At 42.9% G+C, this 12,699-nt stretch overlaps 1 pseudogene; it reads right to left on the bottom strand.

Moving 5' to 3' along the window:
* Positions 1-397: 397 nt before the first annotated feature.
* Positions 398-12,699, bottom strand: part of LOC103730885 — a 31,097-nt pseudogene continuing 18,795 nt past the window's right edge.

Consider the following 12,699-nt stretch of genomic DNA (forward strand, 5'->3'; position numbering starts at 1 on the left):
CCTCAGAGGCAGAGCAAGATAAAGCATCTACATACCTCTAGAGGACAGAGCCTTTATGGTCAGCCTCTGTGGCTGCACCCGGGGTCCAGCTTGAACTCTTACTCTTTCTTTGTACCACTTCCAAATGAACTGTTTCAACAGACCAGAAACAAATGCATGTCAACCAAAGAAAGAGGGTATGAAGCAAAATAAAACCTTTATGATATTATATTTACATATCATTTTAAATCCACCATTTACTCTGATCCTTACAAGTACTTTCTTTAAGGGAGGAATCCATCATTATCTTGGAAACTCTTAGATGCAAAGATATAGCTATCACTGAACACATAAGTGATTTTCCCAGAGCCAACTCAGAAGTCATAGCACTCCAGGAACTGAATACAATTTTCTTAGTCTAATTTCTCCCTTCTTTCCTGGTAACCTCTCTTCTGTAGCCTTCCATGTGAGCAGGCACCAGTATCTTCAGATCACATTTTTCCTTCCTGCTCTTTTCTTCTTTCCTTCTCCAACACCACAGGCTAGGGATTGCACAGATTCAGTGGTTCACAGGAGAGAGGGTGAGGCCCATTCTGAACTTCAGGCTCAGTTTCTCGTTGGCTGGGGGCTTGAAGGTAAATTTTTGCATAAAGGCAGTAACAAAAATGAACAGTTCAGACCTAGCCAACTGTTCTCCAAGGCAAGCTCACGTTCCTGCAGGGTGAAAACAGAGGAGAAGTCATTTTCTTAGCTGGCATTGGTGCGTCCTGGGACTGGTGTCCCCAACTTCCTCCTGGAAATCCTGAGCTGAGTACAAGCTTTGTGTTCAGCTGTTTATTTATTCTTACATCTGCTTGGGTTCCCCAGAGCACAAGGAAGTCTAGGATCACAAGCCAAATGCCTTCATAATCAGGCAGTTTGGGGTGAGAACAGGGTGTGGGATGATAGATAGACATTAGAGGCCTGGACTACTGAGAAAGTGAGTAACTGTCCTATAAGCTCACTTAACAAACACAAATGATACAGCAGACGATGACTCAATAGCAGAATCATGGGATGCTTTTCAACCACTAAAAGGAAACTGAGGGGCTCAGTGATTAAGAGTGCATGCCACTCTTGCAGAGGACCTGAGTTTAGTTCTCAGCACACATATTAGGTGGCTCAACACCACCTGTTACTCCAACTTCAGGGACTCTGGCCCTCTTTTGTAGACTCCCCAGGTATCTGTACTCATGCGCACATACCCACCTCCCCATATATGCAATTTAAAAATTATAAAAATAAATCTTTAAAAATAATTGAAAATACAAGCAAGTAAGAGTGTCAGAGCAGTGTTGCTAAAGTGAAAGCCATCTTTTACCTCTGTCTGTTGTCCTGTTTTATCTTTGGTGGGCTCAGTGACATGAATGGTCTTTATATCTGTCTTTTGAACATCTAAGTTCATACATGTCAACTCTGGTTCCCTCTAATGCCTCTTTAGGCTCTTGCTGCTGTCGTTGTCCCTGAGGGAGCATCTATTTCAATCCCTTTGCCCTGCAGTACCTGACACAGTCACTATCACCATCTCTCCTGTGTGCATTGCCAGTATCTTCCTTCATCCTTAAAGGATTGTTTTATTTTTAAATTGTACGTGTGTATGTGTGTGTGTGTGTGCGTGTGTGTGTGTGTGTGTGTGTGTGTGTTCGTGTGTCTGTGCATATGGAAATCAAACTCAAGTCATCAGACTTGCTGGCACGCACTGTGTTTAAAATTCTGACAGGAATATGGCCTGGCCATGGCTACTTACAGTCTAACTTAAAATACGTGGCGATCCTTTTATCATGGCGTCAGAGCGGGAGAAGGTCTGGGTGTGCACTGTGCACAGAAGCCAGAGGCATCAGATCTCCGTGGAGCTGCAGTGATAGGTGGTTGTGAGCTGCCCAGCACTGGCACAGGACATGGAACTCAGGTTCTCTTCAAGAGCAGTATCTACTCTTAACCACTGAGCATCTATCCAGCCCCATTCCTAAGAAACAGATATTCACGATAAAAAATAACATGGAAGGAAAAACATAAAGAAGATACAAAAGCTGTTTATAGGTTCTTGGTCAAGACAAGACCATCAGCATGATGACATCTCTGCGCAGTGCTCTCGCAGGAATTCCCCTCACACTTTAGCAGCCACCATTCTATATTAATTGTATAATTTGCATTTGCAACTTTGTATTTTCCCATGAAACAATTTTTTTTTCAAAAATTGATCTTGAGGGGCTGAAGAGATGGCTCAATGGTTAAGAGGTTGCAGAGGACCCAGGTTCAATTCCCAGCACCAATACAGCAGCTAACAACTACTCCAGTTAGAGGGGAATCTGATGCCCTCTTTGATCTCTGTGGGCATCACATGACACAAGTGTGCTTACATATATGCAGACCAATACACGCATACACATAAAACAAAAATAATAAATTGTAAACTTAAAAAATTTGGGCTGGAGAGATGGCTCAGCGGTTAAGAGCACTGACTGCTCTTACAGAGGGCCTGGGTTCAATTCCCAGCACCCACATGGCAGCTAACAACTGTCCTTAACTCCAGCTCCAGATCTGATGCCCTCTTCTGACCTCTGCACCTACCTTCATGAGGCACTACACTCATACACATAAAAATAAAAACAATAAAAAAATTTTTAATTAAAAAAATTGATCATGAATTCATGCTTTCATTTTGCCCTCTACTTTCCACAGGTTGTTGAATAAATAAAATGAGATGCTACAGGCAAAGCTATTCAGTAGCTGTGTCACAATAATGGCATGTCATATTTTGTACCTGTGTTTCCCACTAATATATTTAATTCATCTTTATTCTCTTGGTATGATTGGGGACTTGTTAGAATGGCACCCAGTCTGTGTTATAAATTCCCAAGTGTCTCCTAGAAGATTTGATCTCTCAGAACAAAACCGGACCTATAAAGTTAGGAACCAAGGTTCAAGAACTGGCTGCATCAGGGACCACTGTGCGACTGTGACTGAGCAATTCAGTTTTACATTGATAAATCTTTCTCACTTGACAACTGTTTCCTACATAGGTTCGATGGCTGGATATTCATCATAGTTAGACATGCTGGCAGGTATGAATGTGCTTCTAAAAGGATAAAAATAAGGGATATTTAATTTAAAATTTTGGCTAAATTAAAGAATAGACTAAGATTTGGAGCCAAATAAATCTTTCCTTCTTTCAAATTCTAGTCAGGTATTTAGTTATGATGAAAGAAACGGATCAACAGTATTTGGATGAAAAGATACATGAATCATCTTCACATTAGAACACACACATATCAATTGTCTCAAACTAAAATGAGGAAAATGACCGAGGTTTTTGCCAGGATTCTTCGCAAGCCTAGCTTCTATAATTCAGTGACTTTATTTGTCAATTACAAAAGACATTCTGGCCTGGCATAAAGCTGCTCACTGCACTGGTCTATAATAGGGAAGATTTCAAGGATCAAGAAGGTCTTTGCAATCTATGATGAAAAGGCACAGGTAACAGTCCTGTCTAGTTCTCTTTGCCAGGAGGAAAGATGATGTCTGCACTAAATCTTCCAGAGAGGCTGCCTTTAGGAAGGTGTGAGGACAGGCAGCTGTGTGCCATAGGTGAGAGTGAGGCGGAAAATCCAGACAGCTGCCCATAGAATGCTAACCCACTGGATATTTTAGGTCTTCAGCATCTGCCTACTTTGACTGGTCTTCATCCATGCCCAGACAACCAATTTTATTCTCCTCTGTTAGGGGGAGATAATGAGGACACAATGGTGCTAATCTTCCTTTTGCCTCAGTTAAACATTATGTGTTCTAGGATTTCAATGCTATTACAATCAGAGTCAAGTAATTTTCCTCCTTTTGAACTGGGACTGGCATGTGACCAGTACAGGTCACTAGAATGCAGTGGAAGTCACGGAGTGACAGTTCCAGCCTGGATGTAACCAGGCCTCTGTGCATCTGTTCTTCCTCTTGGGACCTTATCACCACCATATGAACAGCAGCTGGAGTGAAATAGAATAAGACCTAATGTGAGAAGCACACCATTGTTCCAGTCAAGGTCATCCTAGACCACATGTCAGCCACTGACCTGGGGACCAGTGGTCCTTACACATATAAGGACCACTCATCAGACCTGTATACATTTGAGTGATAAGTATAACTAAAATTTTTGGACTTCTTGTTATGCAGCAAGACATGAACTGATGCTTATGAATTCATTGAATCTTAAAGTACAAAGGGCCGTAACTGGGAAATTAAGTTATAATCTGGTTGTAACAATTAGATTGGAAGAACAAAACTTAACTTTAGGCCCTGTTATGCCGACACATACTATGTTAGTATTTTCCAAGTTTTAATATAGCAAGAAAGAAGATGCAATTCACTTCTCTAATTATTAACAAATGGGTGGATTTTATGAGATAACAAGCTTAATAGTGAAATCTGTAATTAAAAGGTGTAATACAGCTCCCAGGAGGAGGACACTAGTGATTCACTGCATGTAGCTATTTTTATCCTGCAGCTAATGAAGATGGGAAATTTTTTCTACCAGGGCAGAGACTTTCATACGAAGAAAAAGGTCTATTTCAGCTTCATTTGATCTAGAAGATTCTTCTTCTGTTTCAAGGCATGGAAGAAGCCTGAGAGAAGGGTACATGGATAAAGGCACTGACTCCCAACCTGATGACCTGAGTTCAATTCCACATACATATTAATTAATTAACAAATTAGTTAATAAGTGTTTAAGGCCTTGGTGTCTTAGATGCCTCTCATCACAGTTAGAGTAATCATCAGATGAAACATCTTTGTGATGCACAGAGAATCATATTTTCTGCATCTCAGAATTTCATCCAAGAACCAAGAAAAATTGCTAATTGAAAAATACCACTGAAACTATGTGCTGCAATACAAAACTTGAGAGTGTTCTAACCAGGTAGACTGGAAGGAGTTCTTACATATTATACCATCTGCTTTATCCGAAGTGCCTCATGCCAGGTGAGACCTTTCATGTTATTAATCACACATATGTGTTAACTGGTTTTTAAAGGGGTAATAGATCTTTAAACCAAGAGAAGACTTATCCAAGGAGTGTGCATAAAGCAAAATCCAATCGAGTTAAGCAGGTGCCATTTAAAATTACTCTCAAGTGCCCATTTCAATTAGTAGGCAGCCTCTCTCACTGGACTCCTCCTATTTCCTTATTAAAACTCAGCCTTGAGTTCCATTTGCGTGGCAATCCCTTAAAAAACTTCACACATTGCACTGGGCATGGTGGCGCACGCCTTTAATCCCAGCACTTAAGAGGCAGAGGCAGGTGGATCTTTGTGAGTTCGAGGCCAGCTTGGTCTACATAGTGAGTTCCAGGACAGCTGGGGCTACAAGGAGACCCTGTCTCAAAAAGACCAAAAAAAAAATTTCACACATCGAAATGTTTATAAAGATGGTAAGTATTCAGCCTTCCCTTGGAACAAGGGGCATGGTTTGGTCTTCCCAGTGCTGTGGAAAACAGGACAAGGAAGAAATGAGTTTGGTCTGAGCAGTGCCAGGCTCAGAGAATACTGGGCTGCAGCCAACAGAAAGAGCTACACTCAGAGGGGCATCTAGGACGTTTCCAACAAAAGTACAGGGCTTTGGGAGGAGGAGAGGGTTGGGCAGAGGAGCTCTGGCTGCTCTCCTACTCATCACAACTCACCCATTGAGAATGGCAGAAAAGATTCTGTCTTCTAAAAGATGCTCTGGATTGAATGAGTCTGGTGTGGCCAACTTGTTGGGGTGTCTCTGTGCAGTGCAGTTAAGTTGGTCAGAACTGTGGTCCCCTAGAGAAGGCAGCAAAGAGTCATGAGGAACACAGGCATGCTGAGGTAGTAGTTCTCAAGCACAGATGCTTGAGTTTCTTGACATGCTGAACTTTCCCACCCAGTCCAACCCACTGACACACTGTCCCCTGAACAATTCCACCCACAACTTGCCCTTTAGCACAGCATCTTAAAGATATGGATTAGAATTGCCTGCTAGGAATTTTACCATGGTAGGTAGACTACTCTTTATTGTAGAATAAAGAAACTACTGTTTATTCTACAGAAACAGGTCAGTATAGGTCTGGAGAGTAGACCTGTAAGCATCCATGGAACTACAATGAGCCCTACTCCTCACTGCCTTTAGGACCATGGAAGTTCTACAAAGTGAAAGGATGTCTCCTTGACTTCTGTTTCCCATTGTGTTCTATACAGTGTTAAGAGGATGGTACCCAGTCCCACCAAAGTTAGTAAAAAATCCCAGGATGCATCAGAAGTTTCCCTATCGAGGCAGACACATGACATGATACCCAGTCATTAGATTGAAACTTTCCCTGGCTCTGCTCATTCATCAGCAAACCTGGTCCATTCTGTAACTGTCTCTTGATTCTATCACCTCCATTATGGTTCCCCCTGCAACCTTAGTGCAGGCTGCCACCTTGTTCTCCTAGACTGTTACACACCCAATAGCGATGACTCTGCTCTACAGCCCCACAGTCAAGCAGGCTTTGCCCATAACTTAGTCACATTACCCACCCACTCTCTCCTCAGACTTGCTACTCAGACTTCCCACATTCTTAGGGCAAAGACTCATTCTGTGCCCAGTTAGAGTGCTGGTTCCCTCTGACTGGTTCCCACTACACTGATCTTCCTCTAGGTTCTTAACAAGACCATGTTCCAATGCTGTTTGTCCTGGTAGGAATATTCCTCCTCACATTCTTGCCTATTTAACTCTTAATATCCACCACCTTACTCCTCAGCTCCAACATCTGTTTCTTCAGAAGCACCTATTGGCTCCTTCAGCCTCATCTTACTCCATCTTGTCAGCATTTGGATAGAATCAAAGTGTTTTCTTCTTGGCAGTACTCATGGTCTACACATAGGGACTCCCATGACTCAGGTCTCTCCCTACCCGAGACCCAAGGTTTTCAAGCACTTAATTTAGTAGCTTGATTAATAAAGAATACCTTCTGAGTATAAGGCTCTGTACATGTAATCTCATTTGATTTCCATACGGATCACATGAAGTGGGTTTAATGCATTTTATAGAAGAAGAAACTGAAGCTCTGAGCGGTTAGTTACTGTGATTACACAATGGCAGGAGGTAGAGACATTCTTGGAACAAGGCCTATCTGCTCTAAAAGCCATGATTCCTAACCTCTGTTCCACATAGTCATTTAGATGTCCCAGTACCCAGGTGGCTATTAGGGTTGATGTTAAAAGTCTATGGGAGGAGTCGGGCTGGATGGCTGGAGTTAAGTGAATCCTCAGAGGCTGACCAGGCAGCAGAAAGCCAGGAAGGAGCTGTAATTGTATGTTGCGGAGAGGGGATATTAGGGGCCAGGAGAGCTCTCTGCAGAGATCTTAAGAGTGGTGAGTGGTATGATCAGAATTCAGTCTGTGAAGACAGCAAATTTCCCAAGGAACCACAGAGGACAATGAATTGAAGATATTTTCAATGTCAAAGCAAAGCAAGTCTTGTGGTGGAATTATGGGGTAGTACAAACTATCAGAACAGGTTCTGTTCTAGATTCCAACTCTTTTTACTTTGTAGTAGGAAGAGCTTATGCAAACTTAATTTCCCAGAGACTCAACTTTCCAATGTATAAAATGGAGATTTATAGTTATTAAAAGGAATGTGTCCTAGTTTGTTTCTTCATTGCTGTGACAAAATACTCTGACCAGTACCAACTTGGGGAGGAAAGGGTTTATGTAGATTACATCTCCCAAGTCACAGTTCATCAGGGAGCCCAAGGTAGGAACTGAGGGCAGGAACCTGGAGGCAGGAGCTGGAGCACAGGCCATGGAGGGATGCTGCTTACTGGCTTGCTCCCCTGGCCCCTGCTCAGCCTGCTTTCTTATGCAACACAGGCTCACCTGCCCAGGGGTGGCACCACCCACGGTGGGCTGGGCCCTCCCACATCACTCATCAAGAAGATGACCTTCAGACATGGTCACAGGCCAGTCCAATAGAGGAAATTCCCCAATTGAGGCTCCCTCAACCCAAGTGTGTCAAGTTGACACTAAAGCTATCCAGCACAGTAAGATATTTTTAAAGCAGTATAAGTCTACAACATATACTGGTTGCTCAGTATTCCTCCTCATTCTCCCTTTCTAATAATTAATGTTGCACTTTGGAATGTCTTTGTGAGACATGGGGCTGTAAGAAAAAGCTAGAAACATGCTTGTGGGTCACTGTGTTAAAACACCAGCCTCACTATGATATTAGTCCAGGTGCCTCAAATATCTTTCACATTAAAAAGTTTTGTATCTTAAGGATTTTGAAGAATTTCCTAAACTATACCAGGAATGCCCCTATTCAAGAAAACTGCTCATGTAGGAAACATCTAACAGAACTGTTGTAGTTTGCCCACGTTAGCACTGGAAGATGCCGAGATGTTCTTCAAAAATAAAGTCAGGTCTTGCCTAAACTTGTTTGACAAAGAAATCTTCCCTCCCCACTCCCCACAATATGTGTGAATCTCTACTTAGATACTAAGAGGGTCTTATTGAGTATCTCTTTCTCCATTTAAAAAGAATACATGTCACTTTTTAAATCTAGATTCCTAAGATGTTTTTAGAGAGGAGCTGGAGGACCCACTGCTGGGAGTGCACAGTTACCTTTGGCAGGTGGAACCCAGACAACGTGGTGTCAACTGTCACTTCCCTGGGAACATTCAAAGGGAGGATGTTGCCTATTCTCTGCACCTCATGGATGACAGCATTGGTATAGGGCATGGACTCTCAGTCGGCCAAGCTGGGCTGTCTCCCCTGAGCAATCACTTTGTCAGTCTCAGCTTGTACATTTCCTGCAACAACAACAAAAACCAGGAGGCTTTATTAAGTTTTAAACTATTCTACTTTCACCTCGAGGCCAAAAGAGTCAGACGGGAACTACTACATTTATTTTTTCCTCACTAATAAACTGTTTCCCACAATTTGAAAAATGTGTTTCCTGACACTATCCTTCACCTGCTCAACTCACCTAGAATGAGGAAGTGGAATAATAATGGGGTAAGTCACTGTTCTTGAAGGATTGACAGTCAGAGGAGGGACATAAATAATATGCATACCATAGTAACAGAGGTACATTGTGTCATCTCTGGAGGAAGAAAATGACAGAAATTCCCTAATCAGTGAATTCCTGGAGGAACTTGAAACACCTTAGGGAGTTATTACCTGAGAAGATTCTCTATAAAGGGGAGAGATTGTGACAGAACCTTCTTGGCAGAGGGAAGATCAGATGTTATGACCTAGAGGCTTTAATAAGGACAGGGCCAAGACAGGACATGTAATCCAGAGAGTCTACCATGCAGGGTGGGTGTATGGTGTCTCAACAGGCAGAGAGAGGTGGACATCACAGAATATCAGATACCAGAATAAGGAGTTTGGACAGTACTCAGGGCCAATGGAAAAGCATTATATAAAGGAAAGGGGGTAGGAGTAGATGTTCATGTGATAATGTTATTCTTTGCTAGAACTTACCAAAATGTCAGTTGGTCTGTGTCTTTTCCCCTAGACACCAAGCTTTTCCAGATGCCTGGACCCATCACCATCCTGACAGAACATGTGGAGGATTTCCCCTTCCCAGGAGAGGAGGACATGGCCTCACAGCTGTTCCATTTCTTTCTACCCCACCATGCTGTCTTCTGAGCCCACCTGAGCCACAGCTTCCAGAAGCACCATTCTGCCTGGTCCAGGTACATTCACTACATGCTCACTTTGGACTTCTGAATAGAGGGTCAGCCAGAGCAAAGCCCAGTGCAGTGTTGTTGATGTTGTCTCTGTTCCAGCAAGGAAAAAGTCTAATGTGCTGCAGATGAGGTTTGCTTCTTTGAAACTTGTAGTAGTCTCGTCTTGTCTGGGTATTAGACAATGTGTATTCATCATTTAGAGGGCTTGTGGTTACCTGGTGTGACCCGGAGGATGTTCCTCTGACCCTGTGATGACAAAGAAGCCACTCCCCTTCCCTCTTCCAGCCAATCGGTTGACCATAGCCACTTGCAGGGGAGGGGCTAAGGGTATAAAAGCTGGAAAAAACCTCAAGGCTGGTCTCTGGCCATTTTGTAAGGCTGTCTGGAACCACCGGATTTATGTCTGGGTGTGGACTTTTGAACACAGCTGTGAATGGGGGTGGGGGTGCCCGCTTGTCTGTAAGTAAACCTGCACCCCAAGCTCAAGTTAGCAAGTCCAATAAACTTGTTAAGATTCTTCAAACTGGGGTTTGGAGAATTTTTTCCTCAGGTTGTCACAAGGACCATGGGAGGAGGGCACTGGATACCGCGTGCACCTCCCAGCAGTGAATTTGACTTACCCTTGGACATAGAGCATCTTTACCTGGAGGAATGAACTTAGAAGGAAACATTCCCTAGAAGAATCGTTGTCCCCTTGACCTTCCAGGGAAGGCAGCAGTATCATATCAGACTTGACTTCCCATATCAACTGCAACATGCACTGGCTGCATAGGACCTCACACTGTCTCCCAACTTCAGTTTTACATTTTATAAAATGATATTAACACGTCTTCCCTAAGATAAAATTTTGAATATTGTGAGATATAAAAGTCATATAACAAATAGTCAATAATTCAATTCTTATTGTGAATACCTGAAAGAATAAAGTGAATTCTACTATGTACAATAATCCCATCACTTACTTTTTTAAAGACCCACAAAAGTCATCATATAGAGAATAAGAAACTGTGGAGTTTCTAGCCCTAAATGGGAAACCTATGTCATACCCTCTCCCCTCATGGCTCAGGGACCATTGTGGAAGAGGGGGCAGAAAGACTGTAAGAGCCAGAGGTGATAGAGGAATATAAGGAAACTGTGTTGTCTGGACACCACAGGGCAGTTGTACATATGAACCCAGAGGACTTCGACAACATGTACAAAACCTGAACAGATCCAAGTCAGACAGATGCCCAGCATGGATGGGGGAGGTGGGCAGGAAGCCCCAGCCCTAGCTGAGGATATATTAGCATGTGGTGAGTACTAGGAGGGGGAGTCAGTTTTTCTTACTGGTGTAACACCTAGTAGGTTGACTAGCCTCCAAGAGATAGGCCCACACCCAGGAGCACTTAGAAAACACAAATTTGACAAGGTAGGCCTTTAAAAAAAGACAAACAGCTCTGCTTCCCTAGGCTTCACAACCTGCCAGCCTCTTTCCTCAACACCGGGGCTGACCTCTCAGCACAGATCCTCCAATGCTTCCTGATCCTTTGCATCCAGACCAACCCAGTTCCTTCTCAGGTCCCCAGGAGCCCCTGGACTTGGTCCTGCCCTCACCTCCTTCTGCTTCCCTGGGCTAGACAACCCACCAGCCTCTTTCCTCGACACCGGGGGCTGACCTCTGGGCCCAGTACCACCACTACTTCCTGATCCTTTGCATCCAGAACAACCCAGTTCCCTCTTGGGTCCCCAAGAGCACTCTGGGCCTGGGCCTGCCCTTTCCACCCTCTGCTTCCCACCAGCTGCTGGAGACTAGCATTTACATGGGCCCTGCTCCCAGGCCAGTGCAGGCCCCAAATTCCTGAGGACAACATCTATCCTGGAAGGATCCAGACCTTAGGAGAAAGCTTGAGAGCATCTGATCCTCATCTGACTTGGGCCTCTGTGGGAACTTCTGAAGATGAAAGCAATTTGGCCACTTCAATATAAAATTAAAAGAGAGAACTGGAAGCCTAGACCAACCAGCATTTCATGTCCAACAAGTAAAACACAAAGTCACATAAAGTTTACAAAACGAAGCAGACCTAAACTTGAAGGCTTGAGTCTCGAGTCTCACACAAGAATCAGAAACTACAAAAGAAATCCATATGTCAAAGTCACGGGAAAAACCAAAATAACATATCCCCACCAAATACCAGTAATCCTCTAGAGGAGCACAATGAGAATCCCCTAGAGACAATGCAGGACATGGAACTCAAAAGAACAATGATGAATATGACAAAAGAATTCAGTGAATTTAAAGAACACACCAACAAGGTAATCATAGAACTGAAGGAAGATAGGGATAAACTTATGAATGAATTCAGAAAAGAGCTAGAACTATTGAAGTCTACTTAGGCTAAAATGAAGAAGGAAGTGAAACATTCATTAAGCCAATTAGAAACAACAGGAGAAAGCCTCACCAATAGGATGGATGAAATGGAAAACAGAATACCAAGACTGGAAGATAAAGCTCTGGATGAACTAGACCACTCAAGCAAAGATTACAAAAAATTTAAGAAAACCCAAGAATGAAATATGCAGGAATTGGGTGACATAAAACCAAAATTATGAATCATAGGCATACAGGAAAGAGAAGAATCCCAAGATAATGGCATGGACCAGATTGTCAACAGAATCGTGGAAGAAAATTTTCCAAAATTAAAGAAAGACATGCCCATACAAATACAAGAAAGATACAGAATACCAAATAGACAGGACCAGAAAAGAAACTCTCCATGGCACATCATATAAAAACACTAAATTTACAGAACAAAAAGAGAATACTGAAAGCTGCCAAAGAAAAGCAGCAAGTCACATACAAAGGAAAGCCCATCAGAATTACACCTGACTTATCAATGCAAACCATGAAAGCCAGAAGAGCCTGGACCAAGGTATTTTCAGTTCCAAATGACAATAGATGCCAGCCCAGAATACTATACCTTGCAAAAATGTCTATTATAGTTGAGGGGGAAAGAAAAATC

Source organism: Nannospalax galili, unplaced genomic scaffold (genome assembly GCF_000622305.1).
Source record: "Nannospalax galili isolate Female #2095 unplaced genomic scaffold, S.galili_v1.0 scaffold1074, whole genome shotgun sequence".
In the NCBI taxonomy this organism is placed as follows: domain Eukaryota; kingdom Metazoa; phylum Chordata; class Mammalia; order Rodentia; family Spalacidae; genus Nannospalax; species Nannospalax galili.